The sequence below is a fragment of the Sinocyclocheilus rhinocerous genome, unplaced genomic scaffold (assembly GCF_001515625.1).
Source record: "Sinocyclocheilus rhinocerous isolate Xijiao unplaced genomic scaffold, SAMN03320098_v1.1 scaffold137, whole genome shotgun sequence".
Taxonomy (NCBI): Eukaryota; Metazoa; Chordata; class Actinopteri; order Cypriniformes; family Cyprinidae; genus Sinocyclocheilus; species Sinocyclocheilus rhinocerous.
The window spans coordinates 217,562-237,780 of NW_015633537.1; the positions used below are offsets into that span (position 1 = coordinate 217,562).

General features: G+C 39.3%; 1 protein-coding gene across 2 annotated transcripts in view; it reads right to left on the reverse strand.

Moving 5' to 3' along the window:
- The window catches only part of LOC107744289 (ephrin type-B receptor 5-like), a 54,756-nt gene that overhangs the window by 34,216 nt on the left and 321 nt on the right, over positions 1 to 20,219 (reverse strand). Inside the window, exon 1 of one of the 2 annotated variants that reach the window (XM_016557846.1) lies at positions 3,821 to 3,825. The exons of the other annotated variant lie outside the window; for it this stretch is intronic. The gene's annotated coding sequence lies outside the window, so the exon portion shown is untranslated. Of the gene's footprint in view, positions 1 to 3,820; positions 3,826 to 20,219 lie in introns of those variants that run through there. 2 annotated transcript variants of the gene reach the window in all.

A 20,219-nucleotide genomic window follows, 5' to 3' on the forward strand; every position in this document is an offset into this window, starting at 1 on the left:
TACTTTATTGCATTTCAGATGATTTTAAAGAACGTTACACTCAAATTTTGCGGGTTGAATGTAAAACATTGTCATGAATTCGTTGTATTCCCCTTTGTAAAATAGACTACAAATTAATTGTTGTAGGCTAACCCGATCTCATGAAAGTGCGTATAGCACGATTTTCTGTTTCTATTTGGCGTAATGATAAGATACTGATTTTAGTTGGTCTAAATTAAGTAGGTTAGTCAGAAAATTTGCATATATGGGTTCCCTTCTAAACAGAGCGCTGTGTGTTTGTATGTGCTTCATAACCGTGCACCCCAGGGGGCCCGTCCTAATAGCCTGCACTGGGGCCCGTCATTACTAAGTTACGCCACTGAGCACAGTCATAAAGCATGTTCATAGAACGCCTAAACCTCATACAAACACACACAGCTGGCACATATACTGAGGACGAGAGCGTTTTTAATTCATGAATCAGGAATGTATAGGATCTTTGTCATTTAAAGGTCACTAATTAACACGTCACAAAAGGCCTTTTTGTACTTAAAATCGTTAACCTTGAGTCATTGTAACCCTGGGTTATGTTTTTTTTATTTAAATTTTTTATGTTTCACAAAGTTTAGTTTTGTACCATGTTTTAGGTATTCAAGTTTCACGCTGTACATATTTATGTTCAATTTGGTTTAATCATGCACTAGCAAGCAGTTATACACTTTTTAAAAAATAATATCATTATCATATTGTTGATGTAGACCTGATTTCAAGCGAGGACCTGATTTGGCATATCTAGCTTATATGACCTCGCTAAGTTCAGTGTAAATTTCCCATTCAACTTTTCATTCCATTAAGTTGATGCTTAAAATATGTAAAAATTGGTGTCTCAGACTTTGCTACTCTGCTACTGTGTGTCAGAAAGAAAATACAAGAGTGCCACCGGAATGCGTTGCTAAAATGTGCACAACGCTGGAATGCGCCTGTCAACATCCCATATGAAAAATGCGCCACAGGCAGAACTTGTGTCAAAATGCTCTATACAATAAAGGTTGATATGACCAGAATCGGGCAGCTAAGCTGTCCTTTCCCATCATATAATGTTTTCCCTGACATTCATCTAATAAACTGTTTATCACCGACAGAAAGAGAGTGAAAAGACAAATAAAAGAAGCAAGTGAATTCTTATCAGCAATCCATCAGACTGTTTGCAAATGAATTATTTCTGAAATGGTTCATGTTTATTTAATACCACATATTTTTCCAGATGATGGGAGGTTGAGCTCTGGCTCCTCTGGGGTGGCGTGAAATGGGCCAAGTCCTCATGTAAAGAACCTAAAGACTCTTACATTAATCAAACCAAACTGAGCAAAGACAAAACAAGCACAGTCATATAAAGCACATTCACAGAAGGCCTAAACCTCACACAAACACACACACAGCTGGCACATATACTGAGGATGAGAGTGTTTTTAATTCAGCTTCCCCCTCCCTCCTCTATTTACCGTTAAAACCACGCAACTGATGTTATTCTGTGGCTTACACTAAATCAACCCCCCCCCATCTCTCTCTCTTGCTAGCGCATAAACAGATTTTTTTAGATTATGTTCACAGATGGGGACCCCACAAATCTCTCCGCCGATCTATCATTTCCCTGTCTGTCTCTCTCCATTTGGTTCTTATCCATCGCTTCTCTTGATGCCTTGGAGCATGCAGGGCTGAGATTTGGGAGAGATTTAGTGTTTTTTCCTTTGGTAGACAGTGAAAATGAAAAGAGGGCACTTCTATAACAGTGTGTTTGGCAATGTTGTGCTTTTAAGGGATTATGTATTTCTTAAAATTAATCATTAGTACTGGGACAGTGTCACTGTAGAGCATATACTTATAATAAATCCAGGTTGGAGACAAATTTGATTGTCATTCAAACTGTATATTAATGTGTGTTCAACATTAATGTCAAAAACGTTTAATGATAATGATGTTAATTATTTTGGATTCTTCTGCTAAAATAAATGTAATCTAGCAATTATTATGTCCTAAATGCTATATTCCTAAAAGCAATACTATGAAATGTATGATTAGACATGTTTATAGTTTTAGTGACTCTTGATCACTTAGTGGATAAGCAGAAATCAGTATGTTGCTCTCGGGCATTTCATGCATCCTTTCAAGCACATTTAATGAACGTTACAGAACAATTCAATTATTTGAACTGAAGTTTGGTGTTTGTAACTGGTCAGTCAAATAGTGTCAAGTGAGATACCCACAAGGAAAAGAGTATGAATGCTTCCCCAATTAGAACTGTCATGGCATTCTTGTAAAGTTCTTTAATCATTGACATCAGGGGGGGAAATAATGCTTAATGAAAATAATGAAATTATTATCCAACTATCCATATAATCACACATAGTTAGGACTGCAAAGTAAAATGATCAACTTTTAAACGGGAGGAGAAAATTACCATTCAAAAGATTGGGCCCAGTCTTTTTTTTATGCATTGTTTTTCACAAAAATATTGAACAGTTTTCACCATTGATAATAATAAGAAATGTTTCTTGAGCAGCAAATCAGCATATTAGAATGATTTCTGAAGGATCATCTGACACTGAAGACTGGAATAATGGCTGCGCAGGAATAATGTGATTAAATGTAATAAAATATTTTCAAATATAAATAATATTTCTCATTTTTACTAAAATCAATAATAAATATGAGTAGTTTTTCTTCTATTGTTGCAATCAAAGGACACATATCTAATCATAATTTTATTTTTATGTATTTGTTGTTTTTCATTTTAAATTAATTTTTCTCTGGTAATATGGCTTATACTAACAGGCTACAATACTTGTCCCAGTGTTCGTTCCACACAATATGTTAGGTAAGCTTCTGCTGTTGTTTGTGTTTTTACAAAACTGTCAAATGTTCTACTCAGTCATGTTAATAATGTTGGGGATATTGTTGGCTAAATGCATTAAATAAATAAATTTTCATATTTGAGTTTTATCAAAATTTTTGTCATTTTTATATGGTAAACAATTCAGACTGTGTTGGATCACCATTTGATGTCCAATGTCAATCTGGTCTTGAAGATCTTACACAGAAGTGCATGCATGCTTACACAAATCATTTGACAAGTACTTTCTCACAAAGACCTGCACACAGACATATAAATACACCATTAATCTTTGACAGTCTCTTCTAATGATCTTACTGTATATAAGTATAGTTTTTTCTTTGACACACATTCAAGCATGTGCACACACATACACACACACACACATACACACACACACACACACACACACACCCACCCACCGTATTTAACAGTCTCTGCAGGGAGTTCGTCCTTTTGACCTCATTATACAAAGGATGATTTATAATAATTTACATTCTCTTATATGTGCCTTTGTAAGACAAGTGCATATGGACTGTATTTTAACATCAGTGAAATTAAATTATGCATTCTGTGAATCATTATGCACAATCTACCTTGAAATACCTACCTTGAAATATCTTGGTTTGCTATTTGTTTATGTGAGTGAATGTGGATTTTTAATGGGCAGTCCAACATGATCAAACCAGTTATAAATGTGTCACAGATTGACATTAGGGTTCAATAAAACTATGGCTTCTAAAGGTACATTAAACCTTTATTTACATTATTGAGTGAAAATGTCTCCAAAAACTCCAAATTGTCATTTACAGATGGCCTCTCCATCTGTTAGTGTGGAATGAACAGAGGGATGATTCTGGGTCAGGGCTGTTGCAGAAATTCACAGGGCCTGAGACAAATATTTTATTTGCTCAAGTATAGGCTATAACAGAGAGGACCTAAAGTTCCCACCATCTTCAGCTCTGACAATGACTCTGCTCTGCGGCAGCACTCCAACACTCAGAATGGTGACAGCAAATCTTGTCACTTCACTGACAACATTTATTCTCAGATGGGTAGTTGACAAATTCACATGAACATGAGCTTTTTTCATCAAGAATTTAGGTTAAAATTAACATATGGACACAGGAACAATATGATATAACAGGTCAAAATTTCTTGCAATTGCTTTGCCACTTTTAAATCAATGTTTTGAATTCACTAATCCATGTTAATGATCATGCATTGTGACAAATTATCTTTTAAAAGTACAAATATTCCATGTTGTCTGTGACATAAAAACCACATGCAATAATTATAATACAATTTGAAAAATGCTGTTTAAATCAGTTGTAATGGAGTTTATTCTCTCTAATCATCCCACACTGCAGGACAGTTTGTGTAGCCTGTTAATAATTTTAAATCTAACAATTAGCATTGACGTTCCATTAGATGTATAAATAAAATAAAATGCTAATCAAGTTAAAATTGAGTTTCTTCCAATATTATGAAAGGCACATTATTTTTCTTCACAAGATTATCCTGGACTTCTTGGCTTACATCCTAGGTCAAATTCAGTAAGTGTGTCAGAAAAATTGCCTGTCTAAAAAACAGCTTTGTAGACATTCTGTTCAATACACTTTGGGGAGAACTGATGAACGAACTACCATATTTCTTCTAATCATATTTAGACAAGTGCAACTTTATATTTTAAGGTAACTCACATTTCGCACAAAGGCAGATGCGTTTTAATTGGATTTTAACAAAATAATTATTCATTTAATGAGATATTTATGTGCCATTCAACATTAGGGATGGCTATATTTACATAGTCCTCTCAAAAATGCATGATGAAATATATTGAAAAAGACATATAAGTTGATTTCTTTCTATGGTGGAGTCAGCAAGATTAATTGTGCTCTTTTTAGTCTGTTATTTACTAATCTGTGATTAATCTCAGTTTAACATGGTTTTATCCAGGGTTTTCTCCTACATGACTTGTTCTAAGTTCCCTAACTGTAATTAAAAGTGTATGACCCAAACCCTAAATAGATTCTCAGGTAGGCCGTAACCCTGAGCGTGGACATTTATGAAGTGCCGGGCTGCACTCAGTGGGTCCATTGTGATCCAGAGAGATGGAGATGTTTGCACACTGATGGAAGCAAAAACTGCTGTGTGGGCCAAACCAAGTAAGTAAGTGCTAGAGTAATGCACTCCGCTGGCATATCATTCTCATTCCTGTACATACACGCTGTCCCCTTCACTCTGTCCCCCTCTTTTTGTGTTTATTATTAAATAGGAAAGTGACAGAAGGGCCCTGTCAGGGCTTAAACACAGAGATACATTTAGTTACATTATTGATGTGAGAGAGAGGGAGAGAGAGACAATGTTTGTTTAAAAAGCTGTGAAACAGGAGCACTGAAAGAAAGACGGAAACAGAGTGACAGACAGTGCGTGTGAGAGGGTAAAGAGATAAGATGAAGCAGTGATTTTTTACCTATAGTGGACAGAAACAGAGTGACAGACGGTGCATGGGTAAAGAGATAAGATGAAGCAGTGATTTTTGACCTATAGTGGACGGAAACAGAATGACAGACGGTGCGTGTGAGTGGGTAAAGAGATAAGATGAAGCAGTGATTTTTGACCTATAGTGGATGGAAACAGAGTGACAGACGGTGCGTGTGAGAGGGTAAAGAGATAAGATGAAGCAGTGATTTTTGGCCTATAGTGGACGGAAACAGAGTGACAGATGGTGCGTGTGAGAGGGTAAAGAGATAAGATGAAGCAGTGATTTTTGACCTATAGTGGACGAAAACAGAGTGACAGACTCTGTGTGAGAGGGTAAAGAGATAAGATGAAGCAGTGATTTTTGACCTATAGTGGGCGGAAACAGAGTGACAGATGGCGAGTGTGAGAGGGTAAAGAGATAAGATGAAGCAGTGATTTTTGACCTATAGTGGGCGGAAACAGAGTGACAGATGGCGAGTGTGAGAGGGTAAAGAGATAAGATGAAGCAGTGATTTTTGACCTATAGTGGGCGGAAACAGAGTGACAGATGGCGAGTGTGAGAGGGTAAAGAGATAAGATGAAGCAGTGATTTTTGACCTATAGTGGGCGGAAACAGAGTGACAGATGGCGAGTGTGAGAGGGTAAAGAGATAAGATGAAGCAGTGATTTTTGACCTATAGTGGGCGGAAACAGAGTGACAGATGGCGAGTGTGAGAGGGTAAAGAGATAAGATGAAGCAGTGATTTTTGACCTATAGTGGGCGGAAACAGAGTGACAGATGGCGAGTGTGAGAGGGTAAAGAGATAAGATGAAGCAGTGATTTTTGACCTATAGTGGGCGGAAACAGAGTGACAGATGGCGAGTGTGAGAGGGTAAAGAGATAAGATGAAGCAGTGATTTTTGACCTATAGTGGGCGGAAACAGAGTGACAGATGGCGAGTGTGAGAGGGTAAAGAGATAAGATGAAGCAGTGATTTTTGACCTATAGTGGGCGGAAACAGAGTGACAGATTGTGCGTTTGAGAGGGTAAAGAGATAAGATGAAGCAGTGATTTTTGACCTATAGTGCACGGAAACAGAGTGACAGATGGTGAGTGTGAGAGGGTAAAGAGATAAGATGAAGCAGTGATTTTTGACCTATAGTTGTCATACGGAGAAGTTCTCACAATGCTTTGGTCTCAGGTTTTGAGTCAAGAGCCAATTAAAAGAATGCATATTTAGCTAGCAGTCAGTGGTTTTGTATGTTGGTTTCAAAGACCTAGTTCAAAGTAAAAATCCCTAAAATGAATTTTTGTTAATTCTGTCTTCCAAACTAAATTCCTAAATCAATTTTTTGCACAAATTTATACAAGAATCATTTGAACTGTATTCTTTGGGCAAGCTGATTTTGTTTTAAGAAATCTGATATTGGGGCAAGTTGTCACATGTGTTTCATATGAATGGATTTTATGCAATTTCTTAATTACAATATATATTAGCCTGAAAATTAAATTTTTCTTTAATTTCCAGTCCTTGAATTTGCATTAGTGATGGGGATTTAGATTGTTATTCCAGTAGGTGGCAGTAAGTGACTCTTGAGTGAGTCTTCATCGATTAATTTAAAGATTCATTTAAGAAAACAGATTCATTCAGAAATGAAACAAGTGACTGTCTTTATGAGTGAGTCATTGAATCATTTACTCAACCAATTTGTTCAAAAACACTGAATCATTCGGGAAAGAAACAAAGCTAATGTGTTTTGCTGCGAAATCCACAATGTTTGACTCTGACTTAGTTTGGAACTATTTTCATTGGCAGAACAAAAATAGACAAAGGGTTATTTACCTTTTACATTGTTGCTTGTCTTATTTCTTCTTATTATTTATGTTTTATTTTAGCTGGTTTGATGGTTGCCTTTGTGACAACCTACCACATATAGTGTGACAACATGCTCTGCATGCCACTATGTCAGCCTGTGTTAAAACCTAAGAAAATACAGTTGCAAAGACTTTAATGTTTGTGCCTAAACAGAAATTGACTAATTGGAGTTAAAAATGTGACAACACCAGCTTAAGTCTATCCTACCACTGTGTTCAGCAGGCAGACATATAATATATAATATATAATCTGTAGTTTGTCCTTTATTATCATTGCCTTTCTGGGCTGTATTAATATGAAGTGTGGGTGTTCTGCATTAGCAGTGGTGTGCCTTGGTGAGTTGTTCACTTGAGTGCTCTCACTCTGGTATATGTGCTTGCTTATGAAAGGGTGAGAGTATGTGAGTATTTGGCTTTCTTGGTTCTCCGATGTGTTAATGCGCTGTGCCAGTTCACGCTTGATTAGTCAGTCTCGCTCAAGACAACTCTCTACAATGTTAATCCTCCTGTAGTAGTGAAGTGTGACTGTTTTATTCCAACACTTTTCTAGAATAGCCTCTCACATGCACACGCACACATACGGCTAAACTTGAGCTCACAGAGGTGTGATCAAATGCAAGCAAAATGCATTTGTTGTTCAAATATACATATATTTCTTCAACTATAGGAGATTTTATGGCTGATTTTTATTTAAACAGATTTCACCTTAGTTTTGTTATATGGAGGTCACATGAATGTTGTGGTGTAATTTCCACCATGACAAACAAGGAGACGACAGTGTCAGTGAAGGTCAGGTTTGAGATGAAATATGAGACCATTAAAGTGTAAAGAAAACAAAGAACAATCAAGGTAAATGTCACTTCAACTTGTGAACAATATTTGTTGTGTGCCATTTCCAATCAGACTGTAAATGACAAATGATGCAAAAAGTGTGAAAATGTTGTTTATTTATTTTGCATAATTTATTGATTTATTTAAAAAAAAATTGAAATTTAAAAAAAAATTTTTTTTTGAAATTAGCCCAAGCAAGACAAAGGAGGTGGCCTTTTTATTCCAAAAATGTTTAAAAATGTCATCCCCACCACCAAAATTGGGAGGGGGTGATGCATGTATGTGCATATTTGTATGCGTGTTTATTTATTTGCTTTCTGTATTAATCTGATTATTGTAAAGTCTCCTTACGCTTTGGAAATTTGGCATATAAATAATTATTGTTATTATTATTATTATTATAAAATAATGGCATCCTTCTGAGATGCATGTATGTGTAATATACTGTATTTGCTTCATATATGTGATTTCCACCACCAGTCAACAGCCACGCCAGATCCTTTGGCCCCTCCCACTCGTTCACAATCACCCGAATACTGATGCACTCCACCTGCAGTCACTAATTAGGACTGGTATAAAGTCATCATCTCATCACCCCTTCAGTGTCTGGTCTTGTTGTTCACATGTGTGCATTAACTTAACTGGCTCCTCTCGTTGGATACTTACTAGTTCCTCTTCTGTTGTCTGCTCAGCTCTCCGAATCCATCTCCACCTGCAAAGACACTTATGTTAATGCTCAAGCTAAGTTATACTCTGAACTTCTGAAATATACCCTTACCTATGATCATCGCTTTCTCCTCTTCCAAGGCTTCAATAAATAAACCTTGTTGAATTGCACTTACCTGTGTCTTCCTCTTCTGTATGCTGACAGAAGACCAGGCCAACAAAAGATATGCAGAGCAGCCCGGAACCCTCTAGCGATCGCAACCCGGACCCATTGAACTTGCTGAGTTCATCCATGCCATCCGTCAGTCACTGCTCTATCACCCCTCCAATCTGCTTCCGCCAGTCCCATGGCCCATCATGCAACATTCCAGTGAGGTGGAGGAATGCAGTCGGCTTCCTGCTTCAATGTTCATTGTTTTTTGAGATGCAGCCCCAACTATTTCCAAACGATTGGGCCAAGATTGCATACATCACGTTCTTGTCTGGAAGTGCTCTACAATGGACAAAATCAATCTAGGAAGCTCAAGGTATGATCACCAATTCACTAACAGACTTTGTTTCTCATTTCAAGGAAGTATTTGACCAAACTGCCTACGAAATTTCAGTCAACGGCCAACTCGCGTCTACAGAGAACCAGGAATGGATTGTGCTTATACTGCGGGACAGCAGGACATCTGATGTTGGTCTGCCCCGTCTGTCCTCCACGCCCAGCGGTGAGTACCGTAAAATTGCAACACCATGATTGCACCATTGTCATGCACTACCGTGCAGGTAACCTCTGCTCATCAATTTGTTGCAGCACAAGCCCTCCTCGACTCGGGAGCCTCCGGAAACTTCATCTCATTGAATCTCCTAAGACAATTAAACTTAAAGGATGAGACCGGCTCTCAACCACTTCACACTATACTGGGAAAACCACTGGGCAGAGGCAAGATCCTTTACTGTTCCCCTACCATCACGCTCCATATAGGCTGTCTGCATCGTGAATCCATCTCCTTCCTGGTGTTGGACGGTTCTACCACCAACATCATCCTGGGATGCCCTTGGCTTCATCAACATTCACCCCAAGTCAAGTGGAACTCTAGTGAGATCCTTCAATGGAGCAAAAACTGTTTCCAGAACTGCATGTCTCTGGTTCAGAAGTTGTCTTCAGCGCTGCCTTCCTCCAAAACCAGTAATACAACCATTTGTTCCACGACAGTGGAGCGCCCCAAAATCATCGAAACTCCAGTGATTCCATCGGACTACAGGGCTTTCCAGGATGTCTTCAGTAAGCAGGCAGCAACGGAATTGCCACCTCATAGGCCATGGGACTGTGCTATTGACCTGCTGCCTAGGGCTATGCTCCCCAACGGTAGAGTACACCCATTGTCCATCCCGGAACAAAAGGCCATGGAGTACATCAAGGAGGCTCTCAAACAAGAATTCATCTGTCCTTCTACTTCACCCGCCACATCAAGCTTCTTTTTCATCAGTAAGAAGGATGGCGGCTTGAGGACCTGCATTGATTACGGTGTTTTGAACTCACAAACTGTCAAATATCGTTATCCACTTCCTCTGGTCCCTGCTGCCCTGGAACAACTACGTGGAGCTTGCGTCTTCTCCAAATTGGACCTGCAAAGCGCATACAACCTCATTCGGATCCACAAAAGAGATGAGTGGAAGACTACCTTCATCACACCCTCAGATCACTAGGAGTATCAGGTCATGCCGTATGGGTTTTCCAACTCTCCTTCCGTCTTCCAAGGTTTCATGAATGACGTTTTCTGGGAGTTCCTCCATCAGTTCGCCATAGTGTATATCGATGATATACTCATCTACTCCCGGAACCTGGCCGAACATCCCCACCACATTTTGCTGAGACAACACCATCTGTACCTTAAGCTAGAGAAGTATGAGTTCCACAGACATAACGTCCAATTCCTGGGCTATATCATTGACCATCAAGGCATTCATATGGACCAGAGGAAGGTACAAGCTGACAAGGACTGGCCTCAACCAACCACCATCAAGGATCTCCAAAGATTCCTAGGTTTTGCCAACTTCTACCGCCGTTTCATCGCCAACTTCAGTCAAATCTGTGCACCTCTCACCTCCCTGTTGAGAAAGAAGCCCAAGTCTCCCTCCTGGACTCCTGACACCATCAAAGCATTCCAACAACTCAAGGATGCCTTCTGTACCGCTCCTACCCTTGTTCACTCTAACCCAGAACTCCCTTTCGTCGTTGAAGTGGGTGCTTCTACCATCGCGGTAGGAGGTGTATTGTCTCAACGCCATGGAGAGCCTCCCACACTCCTTCCATGTGCCTTCTCCTCAAAGAAGTTATCCCCGGCGGAGCAGAACTATGACATCGGTAACAGGGAGCTTCTGGTGATCAAACTAGCTCTTGAGGAATGGTGACACTGGCTGGAAGGAGCAAATCATCCATTTGAAGTAATCACGAACATTGTAATCTGGAATATCTTCGAGATGCGAAGAGACTCAACCCACGGCAAGCCCGCTGGGCAATATTCACTCGTTTCAATTTCACCGTCTCCTACCAGCCTGGATCCAAGGACCAAAGAGCAGACACACTCTCCCGTTTCTACCACTCGGAGGAAAAACACTCTCCTCCAGAACCCATACTCCCTCCAGCAATAACTGTAAGCCCGATCCAATGGGCCCTGGATGATCAGATCACAGAAGCCACTCGTTCAGAACCTGCTCCGCCGGGAGGTCCAGAAGGAAAGGTTTATGTCCCTACTACACTCCGACTGACCCTTCTGGGCTCCGTACACTCTTCTCCGGGCTCTGGACACCCAGGCACCTAACAAACCCTCTCCTCCAAAGCCGGTTCTGGTGGCCTAACATGGCCCGAGAAGTCTCCCAATTTGTTAAGGGCTGCTCAGTCTGTTCTACCTCCAAACCCCCCCATCACCTACCGCAAGGTAAACTGGTTCCATTTCCGATTCCTTGCCAGCTCTGGTCCCACCTCAGGGTAGACTTTGTTAGCAACCTTCCTCCCTCTGATTCCAAGACCTGTAACCTTGTGGTTGTGGACAGGTTTTCTAAAGCATGTAAACTCATTCCTCTGAAAGGATTACAGCCTTTGAGACCGCTGAACATCTGTTTCAAGAGGTATTCCGTAACTATGGTCTACCTGAGGATATTGTCTCAGACAGGGGACTACAATTTATCTCCAAGTTTGGCGAGCCACCTTCCAACTCCTCAGGGTTTCTGTCAGTTTGTCAACTGGATATCACCCTCAAACCAATGGCCAGACTGAGTGTAAGATCCGGGAAATTGGGCGTTACCTGAGATCTTACTGCCACGGCCACCAGCACAGCTGGAGCCGTTTCCTGCACTGGGCCGGGTTTGCTCAGAATTCTTTAAGGCAAAGTACCACCAGCCTAACACCCTTTTAATGCATCCTCCGCTTCCAGCTGCCCCTGTTTCCCTGGTCAGGTGAGCCCTCGGACATTCCAGCTGTTAAACACTGGTTCCAGGAGAGCGAGAGGGTCTGGGACTCAGCGCATGTCCACCTACAACAGGCTGTGCGGAGACATAAAAGTCAGGCTGATGCTCGCCGCTCCAACGCTCCCCAGTACCATCCGGGTGAAAAGGTCTGGCTTTCAACCAGGGACAAGTCGAAAGCTGAGTACCCGCTACATCAGTCCTTTTACCATCAGGAGGCACATCAACGCCGTAACTACCAACTTGACTTGCCTTCACACTACCGTATTGCACCATTCTGTGTTTCACTCCTCAAACCGTTCACTAACCCTCTGGCCTCTCCTCCCACAGGATCTGGTGAACCTGACATGCCTTCTCCTCCAGAGATCACGGAGGAGCAGAACATATACCGAGTCAATACCATCCTGGACTCCCGACGATGAGGCGGCCACTTAGAGTACATGTTCGACTGGGAGGGATTTGGTCCCGAGGAGAGATCTTTGGTAGCATGGCACACTCAACATCCTGATCATCCAGCACCCAGGGGTCATGGCCGTCCTCGTCGCCACATCTTGCGGGCTTCTGGAGCCGCCCGTGGAGGAGGGGGTACTGTCACGGAGTCAACAGCCACGCCAGATCCTTCGGCCCCTCCAACTCATTCACAATCACCCGAATACTGATGCACTCCACCTGCTGTCACTAATTAGGACTGGTACAAAGCCACCATCTCATCACTCCTTCAGTGTCTGGTCTTGTTGTTCACATGCATGCATCAACTTAACTGGCTCCTCTCATTGGATACTTACCAGTTCCTGTTCTGTCATCTGCTCAGCTCTCTGGGTCCATCTCCACCTGCAATTTACCGTTGCACAGACACTTATGTTAATGCTCAAACTAAGTTATACTCTGAACTTCTGAAATATACCCTTACCTATGACCATCGCTTTCTCCTCTTCCAACCTGTGTCGTCGTTAGGGTTGGGAACCGATAACCGGTTATTATTCAGAATCGGTCCTGTTTTTTGAAAAGAACCGGAACCGTGAGCAATTTCTAAGTTTCGGTTCCGAAAACGGTTCTGTTGCGACACGTGACCAAGCGCTGTGAGCGTGACCAAACACCTTGCGCCGGCGTTTCCCGTAAAGGATGTCACAAACCAAATAACAGAAATGCCGCCCTGCCTCTTTAATTACTGAGCTCATTCGCGCACTCCACAGACGCGCCGCGTCTTTAACCGCCGAACACATCATTTTCCACGACTGTACGCGCACTCACGTCTTTGATAAATGTGCACGTTGTTTTGTCTGACTGTACATGTACCGACAATTATAATAGTTCATTTAAATGGAACTGGAATAGTTAGGCAAAACTAGAATCGGAACCGGAAAATTTCTAACGATACCCAACCCTAGTTGTCGTCTTCTGTATGCTGACAGAAATAATTAATCTTTGATGGGGAGGAATTTGCATTTGATAGGTCAGGGATGAATTTGTTTAAATATGTATGTTTATTTGTTTGCTCTTTGTATTAATATGATTGATTGTAAAATGCAATTAAGAAATTTGAGAAACTTGAGAAATTTGCCATATAAAATATTACTATTATACAATGACATAATCCTACTGTGATGCATGTATGCTTCATATTACATTTCCATCACCCTTAATTTCTCTACAAAATGAATAACATATTTGATAAGGAGGAAAGTACATTTGATTGTTCAGGGGGAAAATTAATTAATTTGTCTGCTCTCTGTATTAATCTGATTGTAAAGTCCCCTTGAGCTTTGAAAATTTGCTATATAAATTATTATAAATGGTCAGAATCCTCCTTTGAAGCATGTATGTCTGCTACTGAGAAATGTTGATAGACAAATTAAATAAACTATTGTCTTTATTTAAGAGAATCATTTCTAAGTGCTAACACTGAAGAAACACTTTGCTACACACTTGGTAGATCAAACACATGTACTTTAACGCAAAAAAATACATTAAGTTCAGCACACTCCATGAACCCAGATGGGTGTGACTGCTAATGTGACACTGCATCCAAAGTTTTCTTTTGGTTGCAGTGTGTGTTTACATGCGTATTTGTGTGTAACTTTGGCATCTTCTCTTTAATTTGCACCAGATGTCCCTATGTACAGACAGTCACCCAAGGACTCAGAGTCACTCCTTCATTACCACCAAACCACGGAGAGAGATGGCAAGAGCGAGACAGGGATTAGCACAATTCCAGATTTAAGCTAACGCACGTCAGTGAATGTTATCAGAACTCCTCATTTTGGGTTTAGCTTGAATTGAAGCTTTTCTATGGTCTGTGTCTTTCCACAAAACACTGCTTATGACTCACGAGCGCTGGCAGCACCCTTCTCCTCCTGTAGCCTAGCTGCAGGTTTGGACCTGGACGGCTCTCATTTGGCCCTAGAGACATGCTGTATTTTTCTGCTTGATCTCATCAATGGCTTGACCTGTGCACACACCACTTCTCCAGTGAAGCGTGAAGTGTTTTTTTTCTTTTCGCTTTTGTGTCCTGCCTTTATTTAGCCACGTTAGTCGAGTTAAGCACAACGCACATTTCATGCAGTGTCCTAAAAATCTTCCCTTGCAGCGATGGTAGCCGAATGGTGGAACATACAGTAATAAGGAGCTCGGGATGTTCTGCCATCATTGCTCCTATAGCGGGCTGATTTCTCCTCTATTTTTTTCTGAAGTACAAAGGGTTTCTTACGTGATTGTTGTGCATTCATGTTATTGCCATGGGGCAGGGGCAAACGTTTAAGACCACAATTTTGCGGCATAGACTAGACTGTTGTGTTTTGCCAGGTACTCAGATAATGTGCTTTATATGGAAACATTCTAAATGAACTGGTTTTAGAGTCAGATCAGGTAAAAATTCTTGTTGAAGTAGCAACATTATATTTTTTGGCATTATGCAAAAGTAGAGTGAAATAGAGACAGGAAGTAATTGGGGAAGAGAGAGAAGAACAGGATATGGAAAAGATCACAAACCTGGACTCAGGACACCTGAAAAGCTGTTGCACCATATATGTGAAATTGCTGCCCAGAAGACTATTCCTCAGATTAATTTGTATTGTTATTGTGACTTTATATTTCAATTTTTAACTTTGTCTCACAATGGCAACTAAACATCTTTGTTATCTCATAATTTAGACATATCATGCAATTTGATTTTATATTTCACAATTACAACATTATTTCTTAACTGTGACTTATTTCATGATTACGATTCATATCTCAAAATGCAATTTTATATCTCATAATTGCAAGTTTATATTTCACAATTACGATTTTATATACCACAATTGTGACTATTTATTTTTGGCGTTTTTTGCCCTTTTTTCATTATGATAGGACAGTTAATTGACAGGAAGCGAAGTGGGAGAGAGAGAGAGGGGGCAACATCGGGAAAGGTCCATAAGCTCAGGACGCCTGAAGCTCAACTGCCGCACGAGGCTATCGGTGCCAACCAATTGTCACTATTTATGGTAATTGTGACTTTATATCTCGCAGTGTAATTTTATATTTTACAATTATGCTTAATTTCTCATAAATGCGACTTAGTATTTCACAATTGCCATTTATATCTCACAATGTCATTTTCTATTTATTGGAACTTTATTTTTCTTAATTACAACTTCATATCTCACAATAACATTATTATTTCTTAATTGTGACTTCAACATCAATTACAATGTAACATAAATTGCAATCATGAAATATTATCTCATAATTGTGACTTTATATCTCACAATGCTATTTTATATTTCACAATTGTGACCTTATTTTCTTGTAATTGTAATTTCTCATAATGTGGCATTATATCTCACCACTGCAACTTAAAGTTTCACAATTGCAACTTTATTTCTCATAACTGTGACTTAAAATTGTATGAATGCAATTTGTATCTCACAATGCAATTTTATATCTATATATATAACTTTATATCTATCTATATATATATATATATATATATATAACTTTATTTTTCATAACTGCAATTTATCATTTTCACAATTTCAATTTAATTTCACAGTTGCAACATTATGTTTTAATTGTGACTTAGTATTGCAGGATTGCAATATATGTCACAATGTGACTTTTTTTAATTTCATAATTGCAAGTTTGTATTTCACAATTGTGAATTTGTATCTCATGACTTTTAGATTTTCTCACAAACAATTATGACTTTATATCTTTATATTACATACTCCCACATGAGAGTTCACTGAGAAAAAAACATCCTTAAAATGAAATTGCTTAAGTAAATGACTTTTGACATTAAGAAAAATATTTTTTGCAGTGTAACATCAGCAACTAAAGCTAGCTAGCGGAAGGATTGGTGGGAGGGGAGCAGCTGAAGATGGAGCAGAGCAGGGTGATGCATTTTGGCCTGGGGCAACCGTTTGAGCTTGGATGGGTACAGATCTGAGAGCTGAGCTGCGTGACTCAATATACTGACAGTGGGAGACCTCACGAGGAGACACACATACATCCAACCTGAGAAGAAGTGGACATGAAACAGAGCTAGCAATGTGGGGAAAACAGTCCAGTGAAGCTGTGCTGCCTGAGGGACCCTTTCGTGGCCCTGTGTGAGGCATGACATGAAACTGTGCTCTTCTCCTCTCTCATTGCACCTCTCCATCCTCCTCACCTCCTTCACAGCTCCCTCTTTTACATGGGCGTGGGTGTAAAAGCTGCTTTTACCAGAATGTGAGGCTTTTAAACCATTCTGTTTCTCTCAGCGAGGAACACCCTGCTGTGTGCATTCTCACTCAGCAATGTCTGCTCACACACACTCCTTTTCATCACAACACCCCCGAAGAGCCATTGGAGGCTAATTACCACTAAAGGAGAGCACAGTCATTTTTATAACCCGACCTCAGGGACTGACCTTATGGTGTTGTCTTCAGTCCAGGCTGACAAGACTGCAGCAAGGACAAACTCTCTCTCTCTCTCTCTGAGCTGGGTTGTGTTTTGAAAAGTTTTGACTGCTCTATTTGGAAACTAGCCTCATATTGAGTCCCATGGGCATGTGGGCCAATGCAGGTCACTGGAAATCTTAAAATCTCAGTTTTTCAGTGCAAATATATAATTAACGTTTCTCTTGTGCTCATAGACTGCATTTATTTGGCCCAAAACACTGCAAAACCAGCAATATTGTGAAATATTATTACAACTTAAAATAACTATTTTAACGGATTTTAAAATGTAATTTAGTCCTGTGATGATTTTAGCAGCCATTACTCCAGTTTGCAGTGCTAAATGATTCAATATGCTGATTTGTTGCTCAAGAAACATTTCATCTTATTATCAAAACGTAGTTCTGCTTAATATTTTTGTGAACACTGTGATACTTTTTTTCAGGATTCTTTGATTAATAAAACATAAAAAAAACAGCATTCATTTAAAATATAATATTTGGGTAACTTTTAGATCAATTCCATGCATCTTTGCTGAATAAAAGTTTTTTTTTTTTTCATTGTTTTGGAAAAATATATTAAAAATCACTCACATGAGATGAAGACTTCAGTCGTATCAGTAGCCTTATAAAAGCTGTTTTATTTCACATGGAACAGTTCACCTTATGTGGGCCACCATTCTGAGATCACATGACCAGCAAAATACTACCCTAAATATGGTTAGAGTGTCTGATGTGGTCAGAGAGGGCATTTTCACTAGCAGACCTGCAAATGCCTTCCAGAGATCTTGAAGGTACGGGACACTATGTGAATAAATAGGTAGTGTCTATGTGAATGGCCGTTGATCTAATTAAAGGTGATGAAGGGTACAGGCCTTTTGCTCCAGGAGGGCAGGTACAACTGCATTAGTTTAGAGTTATGGGCCTGAGGGAATGGCCGTGGACTAGTTAAATGTGATGAACGGTATTTTGCTATAGGAGAGCAGGTAAAGGGGTTTGCTGAATTAGTTTAGAGTTATGGCCTTGAGGGAACGGCCTATAGAGGTGTGTTATGGGACCGAAGTGTATAGCAGTGGTTAATTTAGTATTATTGCAATATGGACACAAAACCCTTAGACTGGTCTTTTTCTATCTATTTCTTTGTCTTAAAAGCTGTTCTGTGTATGGTCAACTTTGTGAAAGTGTGTGCTTATGCAAGCTCTCTAGGCTATGCAAGACACTAATTACTCCAAAAATATACTGAGATTTCACATTGTAAAAATGTTGTCATGTTTTGTTGAATATCTATTGACTGATTGATTGATGCTTATTTGTTTATTTATTTACAGAAGCATTTGAAAACTTGGGGTCAGTAAGATTTTTTAATGCATTTTTTAAAGAAATGTTTAGGTCAACAGTGCTACATTAATTTATTCAATAAGTCAGTAAAAATAGTAATATTTATTACAATTTTTCTGTTTTAATATTAATTTAATACATTTTAAAACAGTTTATTTCTGTGATGGTAAAGCTGAATTTACATGATCCTTCAGAAATTATTCTAATATGCTGATTTGTTGCTCAAGAAACATTTCTTATTATTATCAATGGTGAAAACAGTATTTTTGTGGAAACTTTTTTTCAGGATTCTTTGATGGACAGAACATTCAAAAGAACAGCATTTATTTTAAATATAAATTGTTTAAGCATTTTGCCAACAATGCAAAAGTCCTTGCTATCACTTTTGATCAATTTAATGAATCTTTGCTGAATATATTAATGTATTCATTTATTTATTTATTGGTACTCAATTTATGACACCTCATTTTTAATATTATTTTTAAAACATTATCATTATTATAAGTAGCTGTAGTATTTATTTTATTACATTTTTTTGTCACTGCTGTTGTTGAGTGAGATGCATTGGCAATATTGTATGTATAGTATTCATGCTTTAAAAATGTTCTTTACTTTGAAAAGTACTTTGAAATTTAAATGTAATTGTTAACAACAATTAGTAACAGTCATTATGCAAGTGAAAATTATTTTTAATATGAACCTGACTACCTGCGTTGAAGGAGCCTTGGAGTAAAGGGGCTCACCCATAAAAATATTGTCCCGGGACCCTGTGAATTTTAGCAGTGGCCCTCATTTTTAATGATCTGATCAGGTATAAATAGTTCTTTCCACTTTTTACTCTGCATATAGTTACATATGGTCTTTACTATTCATGTGCATAAACATGTGCTTTCGTGTGAAAAATGCAAAGCACAATGGCCGATTCAGATAAGTTTGAAAGTAGCACAGTAGCACATACAAGCTTTTGTGAGACAACATGTTCTTAACAGACTCTGGCATTCAAATACCTCACAAACAAACACACACACACATACACACACAGAGAGAGAGAGAGAGAAAATGAGTCACTAAGAGCTTTTTCACAGGAGCTCACTATGAGATGCCAACTTCATCAATCCATCTATTTAAACTGCTCATGTCTGCAATGCATTGACTGAAAACACCATTTAGCCAATAGAAAAATGAGACAGAGAGAAAGAAAAAGTGCAGATGAAAGGACACAGAGATGTACAGTGAAGTGAGTGGGGTTTCTGTATTATCAGAGGGCTGAATGGTCTGTGGGGAGGAGAAAGGTCATTATAACATAATTATAATTATAATATCAGAAAAAAAAGGGGGCAGGGAGTTGGGAAGATTGGGTGCGGCGGGGGGGGGGCTGAGAGAGTCAGAGAGAGACAAAGGTTACACAACAAATTATTCACCCCTCCGCTGGCTCTATTCTACACCCCTTTGTTAAGCATAAATGCAGCTTGGCAGGGTCCACAGAGGGCTCTTCAATTCACAGTAACAACTCAAAAACAGCCACTCATTATACAGTACAAGAGTCCGTTCAGATCATCAGCCTCAGCCTGACACAAACACATGCAGATGTAAACGATAGTGAACTGTTAAAACACCAAACAGACCTACAAACTCATTCAGAGACTCCTACATGTTGACACACACTCCAAACCGGACCGGACAGTAAGAGACTCCCCCCCCCCCCCAAAAAAAAAAACCAAACAGGGAAAGCGAGCTTTTGATTGGTAGAGTGTATAATGTTACAAAAGTGTTTTATTTCAGATGAATGCTGATCTTTCTAT